Below are 11,661 nucleotides of genomic sequence, written 5' to 3'. Positions count from 1 at the left end.
GGAGGGGCATCTCTTCATATCAAATTCATTATAAAACTACTGAAGCCACAGTAGAATCTCAAGGGAAAAGCCCAACCAACTATTGCTTAACGACTACGTCTTAAAAGCAATGTTTCTATGCAATTAAAAGAAAAAGAAATCTCAGACTAGGGAAAGTCTTTATCAAAATCTGTGTCATAACTAACAACAGCGGGTATGTATTAACCAAGAAAGTCCCCATTCAGAACTGGGCCATCAGCAGGGGACACACGCTGAGAGAGGAGCCCCAGGTAGCTCAGGGGCAGAGGCACAACAATTCTACCAAGAGACCGGTGAGACCCACGACGCGGCTATCGCATGCCCAGTGGAACAGGTACAGAGGTGACAATGCTGTGCTCGTGTCAGGGCCCATCAAAACAGGGCCTCTATAGCTGGCTCCTTGGTGCAGCTCCAGACTTGTAAAATGTGCACGGCCCCCATCTTACATGTCATTTCTTCATTCGGTTAACAAATATTTAGTAATTCTGTGCCAGGTTCTGGAGATAAGGTGGTGGCCAGAACGGACTTTGTCCCCATCCTCGTGGATTTATCTGTCTAAAGAGGGAGACAGACAGGAGATGCTGACAACACAGATGGTCAGGGCAGAGATGGGGGAAATCCAGACTTGTAGAAGCCCAGAAGCCCACCTGACCCCTATGGGGGGAGGGGGAGGTCAAGGAAGGCTTCCTGGAGGAGGAGACATCTTAACTGAGACCTGAAAGATGTACGGAGACAGTTGTGAGGAGGTGGCTGGGAGAAAGGGTGGGGGGTGCCCCCAAAAGAGGAAAAAGCATGTACAAATGCTGAGGTGACAGGGAGTCTGGAGTATTCTAGATCAGCACCATCCAACAGAAATATAACACGAACCCCAAACATGAGTCACAACGTCATTAAAAATTTTTTAGTAGCCACATTAAAAAAAAACCCATTTGAAATTAATTTTAATAATATATTTTATTTAACCTGATATATCCAAAATATTACCATATTAACATGTGATCAATATAAAAATTATTAATGAGATATTTTACAAATTCTCTTTTTTGTACTAAGTCTTTGAAATCTGGTGGGTATCTTACACTTCTGGTGTCTCTCAATTCACACCAGCCACATTTCAGGTGCTTGAGAGCCACACGTGCAGCAAGACCCTTGCTACTCAAAGCACTGGCATCACTTGGGAACTTGCTAGACATGCAGAATCCAGGCCCCTCCCTAGCCCCACTAACTCATGAGTTTGTATTCTAACAAGATCCCAGGGGACTTAAAGGCGCATGAGTTCGAGAAAAACGGGTCCAGTTCTGCCCCAAACACTTCTGTGGCTTCCTACCACCCTCATGATGAGTGCCCAGCTACTGACCTTGGCAATCGCTCACTCATTCATTCATTCATCACCACTACCGAGCACTGACTGAGTCCCAGGCCCTGCGCTAAGTGATGCTGGGGACACGGCACGGATAAAGACAGACTTGATTCCTGCCCTCATGGAGGACCCCCCCCCAGCCATTAACTGAGAAGTACCCAAGTCCCTGCTTTATTTTGACTACTACAGTAAGGGTGGCGAGCTTGAAGTGGTTACAGAGTGCAAGTTCAGGAGGCCTGACCTCGTTTGAGTGGAGGGGGCATCCAGAAAATAATCCAAATAAGGGAAGAGGCCACGAGCAGATTAAATGTCCCACTGCAGAGAGCAGGCCAGCCAAGCCACCCCAGCCTGTCCATAGTCACTAAGAGGGATCGTTTTCAGGTTTCAGAGCGACAAGGAGAAAGGCCTGGGGGATAGGGTTACAAGAGTCGAGCCAGGGACAGAGCCCAGTGATAGTATCACCCCGCGCACAGATCCATCTGCATTTGGAAAACGAGGAGAAAGGGAACAGAGAATCAGGAAGGTGGTCAATTTGCCAGCAGGGGAAGAACTTAGGGCCAGGGACTGCAGGCGATCTTTTCTATAAAAAAGGTCTTTTAATAAAACATACCTGGATTTGCCCTAAAGTAATGGCGCAGGGGAGCAAATGTACAGGATGCGGACAGAGCCAGAGTGGCCACAAGGGCTGAAGCCGGGAGACAGGGACGCTGGCGTTCATTAGACTTTTCTCTTTGCTCTTGTGTTTGTTTGACATTTTCCCTAGAAGCAAAAAAAACTTAAGCGTTGCTCTTTCCAGATAATTGGGGCTGTTGAAAAAGATTTTAGGGGCACCTGGGTGGCTCAGTCATTAAGCGTCTGCCTTCGGCTCAGGTCATGATCCCGGGGTCCTGGGATCGAGCCCCGCATCGGGCTCCCTGCTCCGCAGGAAGCCTGCTTCTCCCTCTCCCACTCCCCCTGCTTGTGTTCCCTCTCTCGCCGTGTCTCCCTCTGTCAAAGAAATAAAATCTTAAAAAAAAAAGAAAGAAAGAAAAAGATTTTAGCGGATGGAGAAGGAAGTAATTTAAGCCCTTCCTTGGAAAAGAAGAAAGTGCATTATCAGAACTGTGGGCGCCTCCTTTAAGAATGGCATCCGGGAGGAAGGTGGTCGAAGGCAGACAATGCGTGAGCAGCCAGACTCGGGTTCAAATCCTGGTGCTGCCACCTATCAGCTAGGGAACCCGAAGCAACTGACGGACACTCTAAATGCCCCACTGAAACCCGGGGGGTGACAAGAGCAGCTGGCTAAGGGCTGTGCGGCTTAGTGAGCTCACCAGCGTAAAGGGCTGAGGACGGCGCCCGCGTGAGGAAGGTGCTGTGTAAACGCGGGCCGTGGTTATTATATAAAATGTGGGTTATTATATATAGTGGTTATTATATAGTGTGTGCCAGCCAGATTCAAAACCACAGGATGTCTCCAAGCGCATGCATTCCTGGTCCCTTTACACGGAGCTCACTGTCCCAGTAGTCACTGGTATCAAGTACCAGTAAAGACGAGAATTCTCCCCACGCTGATATACTGCAGTAGCTTCCTTCCCACGGAGAAAACCCCGTTATAGAGGCCAGCTGTTCCAGATGCGTGGGTCACACCAGTTAGATACATTACATAAGTTGTGTTTACAGTCACTGTGAAAATCAATAGCAGAAAATCCCTTCGGTGGATGTGATTCAAACGAAAGCTTACAAGCACTCCTCACAAGTTCATTCCGGCCTGATGACTCTTAGAGTGGACAGAGAAACAGACCTGTTCTGGTCCTGCCGCTGCAGGATGTTTAAAGTAATAAAATGACTCCTGGAAGTTTTTTTCCTCTTAAAACTCAAACACGAGGGGATTTTTTTTTTCTCTTGTTAACTTTTTCTCCCACAAGAACTATTGGTGTTATGTAGTGTTCAATAAAAACGCAGTCACTGCAAACATTTCTTAAAAGTAAAGGCTGCTGACCCCTTCCGACCCTCAGAAATAACCACTGGTTTACATTTTTACTCATCAGCGTTACAGATGATGATGTCTGGAATCCTTTCAAAATAATCTGAGTGGGGAGAAAGTGGGTGGAGTGTGGCTTGGGCAGGACTGGCTGGACTGAAGGTGGCTGGGGCTGCAGAAGGATCTGCAGAGACCCGGGTGATAGTGCCAGTCATGCTCATGGAAACAGAAGTTGAGTGTGTCTCTGGAGCTGAGGCAGCTGGGGAGACAGGCTGGGGTGAGGATCAGGGGCCAGATCACACCAGGCCCTCAGGATCAGTTAGAACCTTGTCCTTAGGACACTGGAGAAACATGGAAAGGCTTCAAACAGGAAGACATGGTCAGATCTGTGTTCCACAAAACTCCGTCTAACTGCCAAATGGAGGTGGGTTAACGTGAGAGATAGGTGGCCAGGGAGGAGGCCAGGCAGAGACACGGTGGGAGAGGCAGGGTGGGACCAAGACAGGGCCATGAAAGGGGAGAGGAGGGCAAGTAGGAGAGACATCCAGAAAGCCCAGTGGACAAGCCATGGAGGTTGATGGGTTGGGCTGGGGGGAAGGGGTGCTGGGGAGGGAAGCATCAAGGATGAGGCCCAGGACTCTTTCTGGAGGGGCCGCCCTTGGAGGAGCAGCAGGTCTAGAATTTGGGACTCGGAGAGTGTTAGGGGCCCAGGGGTCACTCAGGGCTGAAGGTGGGGCTTCATGAACCCTCAGGATGCCCAGGTGTGGGTCTCACGGCAGAGGTTAGGGAGTGGGTGTCACCAGCACAGAGACAGGAAACAGACCATAAGAGCAGGAAAGATGGCCCAGGGGGTGGGAGGAGAGAAGAGCTCCCAACACGTAAGGGACTGGTGAAATCAGAGGAACTTCTTGCAAAGCAACAAGACAGAGGAGAAAAATCAGGGGACAGCAGCGCCACAGAAAGTGAGGGGAGAGTGTCCTTCAAGAAGGCAGGAATGGCCAACATTGCCGAATTTGTGCCAAGACAGCCAATAAGATGAGCACTAGAAGGTGCCCACTGAGCCAGGTTCTCGTTGTCAGATAAAGGAGTTCTAAAGAAAGCAAGGTGGGGAGGCAGGAGCGAACCCTCCAGGGCTAGACCGGAGTCAGAGATGGCAGGGTGGACTCGTCAGCGTGGCCACAGACACCTATCTACACACACACACACACACACACACACACTCAGAAATGTCCACACCGGTGTGTCCACAGACATATTTCCGAGCTCTGTGAGCTGAGAGGGACTAGAAGCAGGGACACCCCAGCGATGAGCATGCGCAGGGTGCAGACTTGGTTTCCGCTACCATTCTCCAGTAAAACGAACCAGGGCTCCCCGGGGAAACAGCCGACTCTAGGGCTGGGGCTTCTTACGGTGCCAGGGAGTAAGGAGGTGCTTGAGGGGGGAAAAAAAGGAGTCAAGAACACAGGAGCCAACCTGACAGGGCCTCTATGGCCAAACCTGTAACAACGTGAGTGAAAACATTAATTATGATAATATTGGGTTATACGGAAAGAATACGATATATATCCACGAGTCCGTACTGATACAAATTAATGACTGTACAAATAAAATATCTTTTAGTATATGTGCTGCCGAAGCGAGCACTGTGCAAATAAAATAAATGGGGTAGGTAGAAGAATTCCAAATAAAAATACGCGGAAGAACTGAGGCAAAGAGAAAAGCATCACTAGAACACCACAGTAGGGGCGCCTGGCTCGCTCAGCCGGTAGAGCAAGTGACTCTTGATCTCAGGGTCGGGAGTTCAAGCCCCACGTTGGGTGTAGAGCCAATTAAAACAAACAAACAAACAAACAAACAAACAAACAAAAAACCCAGCACCGTAATAACCGTCCCAGGCAAGATCCACTGATGGATGCCAAAATCAGGGGGAGGAACTCTGAGGAGAGACAGGACATTTGCACAGCCTTGAAGTACCTTCCCATATTCATTAATTACTGTGGTGGTTTTCATATGTGAAGACAAAGTCTTTGACATTTTTCCCTCCAGGAACCGAAACTGAATTCTCCTCCCTTTGAGTGTGGGCTGGATCCCGTGACTTGCTCCTGACACACACAGTTAAGGAAGGGGCAGAACCCTGGTGGATGCCACCTTCAAGAAACGAACTCCCCTGCGTCTGAGTGGGATTCTTCCCCGAGCCTATGATCCCAGTCTAACTGGGAGAACCAACGGTAGACAAATCCAGACTGAGGGACATGCTACAAAATACCTGACCAGTACTCCTCAAAACTGCCAAGGTCATGAAAGACCAGGAAAGACTGAGAAACCGTCACAGACTGGAGGCATGACGGACAAATGCAACAGGGTATCCTGGATTGGATCCTGGAACAGAAAAAGAACGTTAGTGGCAAAGTGGGTGGGATTATGAATAAAGTCCGGAGTTTTGTCAGGACAACGCTAACCAACGTTCACCTCTTGGTTTTGATGGATGGATGGCTGCTGTTCTGTAAGATGTTAACATGAAGGGGAGCTGGGTGTAGGGTATATGGGAAGTCTCTGTACCATCTCGGCAATTTTTCTGTAAATCCAAAATTATCAGATGAAACAATTTTAAAGTATCTTGTTCTGCTGACTTGGTGCTAAGTCCCCACAGCGGAGTCCCTAGCTCCCTTCATCTGGCTCGTCAGATCTCACCTCATGCCTTCTCTGCCCCGGGAAGTCCCTCCCGTTACCTCAGACTGGGTCACGTGCTTCCTCTGGCCTCCCGCCACCCCGTGTCTCTCTCCAGGAGGGGTGATGAGTGTCTCCCTGACTGCTCTGGGAACGCTGACGGTGGCAGAAGCTGCACTGGATCCCCATCACTTCTCCCAGCCCGACCCTGGCCCTTCTGAGACCCGTGCCGGCCAGACCCCCCCTTCCTGGTCTCCCCTGCCGCATTCACCCAAGGCAGGGAGCATCTGACAAATGGCCTGTGCCCCCTACCTACCAAAAAGGCCAAATCATTCCCTCTGCCCACACACCTGCCCTCCACACACCAGCTGTCAGAAACGCTTTGTAACTGTGAAAACTGCAAGGGACCGCCCAGTCCCCAGCTCCTCCCGGCACACAGACCTCACTGTGGGAACGCTCCAGCTACAGCAGGCTGAGCAGGGATGGACGCTGGACCCCAATCCACTTCTCATCTGCGGAATATGGAACGGGGACTGAGGGGCTGCAAGGGCCACAGGGCCCGGGAGAAGGACGACAGCAGAGTCCCTGCCCCATGTTCTGACTCTATCCCGCTCTCACGAGGCCCCAGTCCGCTCCTTTCCATCATCACCCGTGACCAATCTACTGTGGGCTCTGTCTTCAAAATGTCTCCGGCGCACTGCTCAGTCCCACCTCTGCCCTGGTTCAGGCCACTGTGGTCTCTCACCCAGATTCCTGCAGCAACGCCCCGTGGACACCCCCCTCTGCTCCCAGATCCCATCTCCACCTCCACTCCCCCTTAGTAACCTCGTTCTGGGGCTCAATGCCATGAAGATGGCAGTGACTCCCCCACGTCTTTATCTCTAGCCCAGATCTGGCCCCTGAATGCTAGACTCGTATATACCACATGCTCAGCGAATCCACGGGGACGCTGAACAGACCCACAGCCTCTCTGGGTCTTCCCCACACTGTTCCTGGCACTCTCTCCTCCCTCTGCACAGGCTAAAAACCTTAGAGTTGTTGACTCCTCTTCCTCACCCCACACCTGTACCCCAATCCTGCCCACTCCTTCTTCAGATTATATCTTAAATTTGACCCCACCTCTGGCCAAGCCACCACAATCTCTCAGCAGGACTAGTGCAGTAGCCTCCACGGCGGAGCCCTGCTTCCATCCTGGTGCCCACATGGCAGCCAGACGAATCCTCTGAAGATGTTAGATCACATTGCTCTTGAGCCCCAAATCCTCTGACTGCCTGCCCCCCTCCCTGTGAATCGAATTCAAGTCTGCCCATCACGCCCGCATGCCCTGGGCCCCCATCCCCTTCCCACCCACTGGTTCAGCCCACTGGTTCACTCTGGTCTAGTTCACTCCTTCCTGCTCCTCCAACACACCCCACATGCCTCGGAGCCTCTGAACTTGCTCTTTTGTTTTACTTGGAATGTCCTTAGCAAAACATACGCACAGCTGGCTTCCTCCCTTTTGGGGAGGTCTCTCCTCCATTAACGTTTTGTCAGATAGCTGGTCACTCTCTATCCCTCCGGCTACCAACCTCCCTAGCTCTGATCATCAACACTGATTTCCTTAACCATCCACCTGCCCCATGAGAATGGAAGTTGCAAGGACCGGGCTTTCAAGGCTCTTGTTTACTATTCTGATACCAGCACCTGAAACAGTGCTTGGAATGCAGTAAGTGTTCAGTGTCTGATGAATCAACAAATAAATGAGTAAAACCCTAGAATCAGTTAGGATGTTGGTTCCAAGCAATAGAAAGCCCAATGCAACTTAGTGTAAATGACAGAGAGACTTACTGGTTTCCTTAATGAAAAAGTCCAGAAGTAACTCACTCAGCTCTCTCCGGGTGAGGCCTGACCCAGCACTTCAACCGTATCCCCAAGGACCTGTCTGTCTCTCCACTAGAACTTCCAAGAAATCGGCTTCACCCCTGTGGTCCTCAGGTCACTGACTACGAGAACCCTGGCTGTGTGCTTCACAGTAATTATCCCTGCATATGTTAGGCACCTGCTCTGGCAGAGCCTGAGACAAATGTTGTTAGAACCTCCATTCTACAACGATGACACAGAGCCTTGGAGAGATGAAGTCATTCATCTAAAATCACAGCACAAGGGAGTGGGTTAATGACTCTCACGTTCATGTCACCGCCCCTTCCTTACCGATTACGGGCATTTTCACGCTGAGGAATAATAGCTGTTACATGCTCGGTACTTAACTCCGCGCCGGGCAGCTTGCTAGGACTCTGTTAACTTCTCTGTGACCTCGTTCCCTCCTCTGTGTGACGGGAATAACTATATGCCCACATGGGGCGACTGTGGGGCTTAAATGAGCCCCTATGTAAAACGGTGAGGATCTCAGAGAGCTTGTTTCAGGGAGCTGCTGCTGAGTGACACATCATCCCAAATCACAGTGGCTTAAAATCGCAACAACCATTTATTCGCTCGTGATTCTGTACTTTGAGCAAAGTGGAGAGGGCAAGGTGAATCTCCATTCTACGGGGTGGCAGCTGGGAGCTGGGTGAGACTATCCAAGATGGCATCACTCACGTCTGGCCCATCAGCTAACACAGTGGAGCCGCTGGGGGCTACTGGGCCTCTCTCTGTCCACATCTGTCTCCACATCTCTTTCCAGCAAAGTAGCTGGACTTCTTTGTACAGCAGCCCAGGGTCCCAAGAGAGGGAAAGCAGAAGCTGCTGGCCTCTTAAGGCCCCCAACCAGCACAGCATCACTTCCACGGCACTCTACAGGTCAAAACAAATTACAAGCCACTCTAGATTAAAGACGGGGAAGTCTTTTCTACTGACGGGAGAAACAGCAACAGCAAAGAATGTGTGGCCTTCTGTAGAGGCAGCTTTTTAAATCGCAGGAGAGCAGCCTTGTCACTGGTCTCGCTACTTTAATACTTAACCCCCTATCGTCAGTTCCCCCACACGACAGCCAGAGGGATCGTCTGACACACAAAACTGACCGAGCCTCCTTTCACGGCTTAAAGTCCTTCTGTGACTTCCCACTACACATGGGGTAAGAATCCGAACTCCTTACAGGGGCTACATGACCCGGCCTCTTCCTCCCTCTCCCCCGCCCCCCAGCCTCTAGGTTCCAACCAACACACACACACCTCTCTCCCTCACCTCTTTACCTTTTAAAAGATTTATTTATGAGAGAGAGTGTGGCGGGGGGGGGGTGGGCAGAGGGAGAGGGACAAGCAGACTCTGTGCTGAGCGCAGAGCCCCATGTGGGGCTCGATCTCAGGACCCTGAGACCATGACCTGAGCTGAAACCAAGAGTTGGACACTTAACTGACTGAGCCACCCAGGCAGCCCCACACTCTTACCTCTTAATGGAGCGCCTTAATGCCTATACCTTCATCACTTCAACCCCACTTCCTAGAGTCCAGATTAAATTTCTGGCCAAGTGCTCTTATGGCCCTCTCTACCTTTCTTTGTAATTTCATATCTGTGTGATTAGCTGAGGATTTGAGCTCCCACCCCTGAGACTGTGAACCCTCTGGGGACAGGGAAACTGTTCTGTTCTCTGCTGTGTTCCCGATGCTGAGCATGGGGCAGAGGCAAGATGAAATACCTGCTGAATGCCTGAGACCTCAGAAAACTTTAAGGCAGTCCTCCAAAGTTCTGTGGAAAAGGCATCGGCAGAGTCCCTAGGATGTTGGATCAGGATCTATGTCCTGCAAGCACCCACTGACCCATCCATTCAGTAAATAGTTATTGAGCCCTATGTGCCAGGAGTGCTTCTAGATGCTAAAGATAAAACATGAAGCAGACAAAAGCCCCTGTCCTCATGAAGCTTATGGTCTGCTGTGGGTGCAGAGAAGAGACAGACAATGAACACGATAAATAACCTATACAGTGAGTTAAACAGTGATGTGATTAATGCTAAGGAACAGTTAAGAGAAGTTAATAAACAAATGTTAGTGATATAATTCTAGAATGGTGGCCAGGGAAGTTCTCAAGGAGAAGATGGTATCTGAGTAAAGACCTAAAGGAGACGAAGGTGAGCCTTTACTATCTGGAGAAGTGTGTTCCAGGTAAAGAAAGTAAGTGCAAAGGCCCTGGGGTGAGTGTGGCTGCAGTAGGGTGAAAGGAGCAGGCAGAGGTGTAACACGGACAGATCATGCAGGGCTTTGCAGGGATCGTGGGCCTTGCAAAGGCCACGGAAAGAACACTGGTGATTACTGTGAGACAGAGCTACAGGACAGTACTGGGCATAAGAGAAATGTGACCTGATACAGGTATTCAGTGTCTCCCTGGCTGTGTATGAGAACAGACTGTGGGGAGCACAAAGACCAGAGGAGACTGCCGTGATAGTGTAGGCAGGCCATGAGTGGACAGGAAGAGGGTGACAGGAGTGGAGGTGGGAAGAAATGGTCAGGTTCTGAACATACTTTGCCGATGGACTAGACATGAATCTAAGACAATGAAGGAGGCAGCACTTACTGAGAATGTGGGAAGAACAGGTTTTGGGGGAAAGACTGGAGTTCAGTTTGGTCAAGATAGGTCTCTGGATGATTACAGGTATTTTGAGAGAAGATATATCATGTGGGTAGTCAGTCAGCAGGTCAGGGAGAGGTTCTGGGCTGGAAACAGAAATGTGGGACATACATTTCCATGCTTATCCTAAATTCCTTAAGGGACCTACATGATTTGGACCCTGCTGATTTCTCGAAGCTTATCTTGCACCTTGCCAGGTTAATGGTTCTCTCTCTCTCTCTCTCTCTCTCTCTCTCTCACACACACACACACACACAATCCTGGGCCTTCCACTTGCTAGCTATGTGATCTTGGGTAAGTTATTGAACTTATCTGCCCTCAGTATCCTCCTTTACAAAAGGGAGATCATAATAATAGCATCTGCCTCCTAGGACTGTTCATTCAAAAAAAATTTTTTTTTAATTAAGTATCTACAATATGCCACGTGCTGTTCTACCTGCTGGAGATACCTTTTTCCCTGCCCCTCTCTGCCTTCCCTTTCCCCGCAGCTTGTAAGCCATACACCCTGTCAACGCAGCCTTCTGAACGTCTCTCCTACCCACACCCTTTCTTCTGTCCCAACCGAGACTCCTGCCCTGGTTCATTCCCAACACCTCTTGCCCAGGATCGTGCCACAAACACCACCCTGGGCTCCCAGGCCCTAGAATCTTTCCCATCAGTCTATTCCTGGATGGCAGCAAATTGTGCCATGCCCCTTGCCTTCTTGAAATCCTCTCGTGGCTCCTCGATGCCCTTAGGACAAAGTCCAAGCTCCCTGAATGTCCGACAAAATCTTCCACGACCGAATTCATACAGAAGTTTCAATTAGATCTCCAACACCACATCTCCCGCAATTCACATTCACACATCAGGCTGTTTCTCATCGCCGCCTGTACGCAAACCACCGCACCACGGCCACCGCAAACATCCTGTCTCCAGGTCTCAACTCCGACAGCTCCCGCTCCTCCCGGAATGTTTCCCGACCCGTGCCTCGCCTGGGTTCCCTCCACGTTCCACCCTGCCCCCCTTCCCGAACATCCGCAGGTCCGTAAAACGGCGTCTTCGCCAGTCTCTCCTACCGACCGGGGCTTCCTGCGAGCTAAGCCAGACACCGCGGCTCGCGATGCTCCGCGCGATG

The sequence above is a fragment of the Callorhinus ursinus genome, unplaced genomic scaffold, assembly GCF_003265705.2.
Source record: "Callorhinus ursinus isolate GAN/ISIS: 27379988/994484 unplaced genomic scaffold, GSC_fseal_2.0 scaffold61, whole genome shotgun sequence".
NCBI classification, from domain to species: domain Eukaryota; kingdom Metazoa; phylum Chordata; class Mammalia; order Carnivora; family Otariidae; genus Callorhinus; species Callorhinus ursinus.
The sequence above is the reverse complement of the archived record's forward strand: the minus strand, read 5'-3'. Positions refer to the sequence as shown.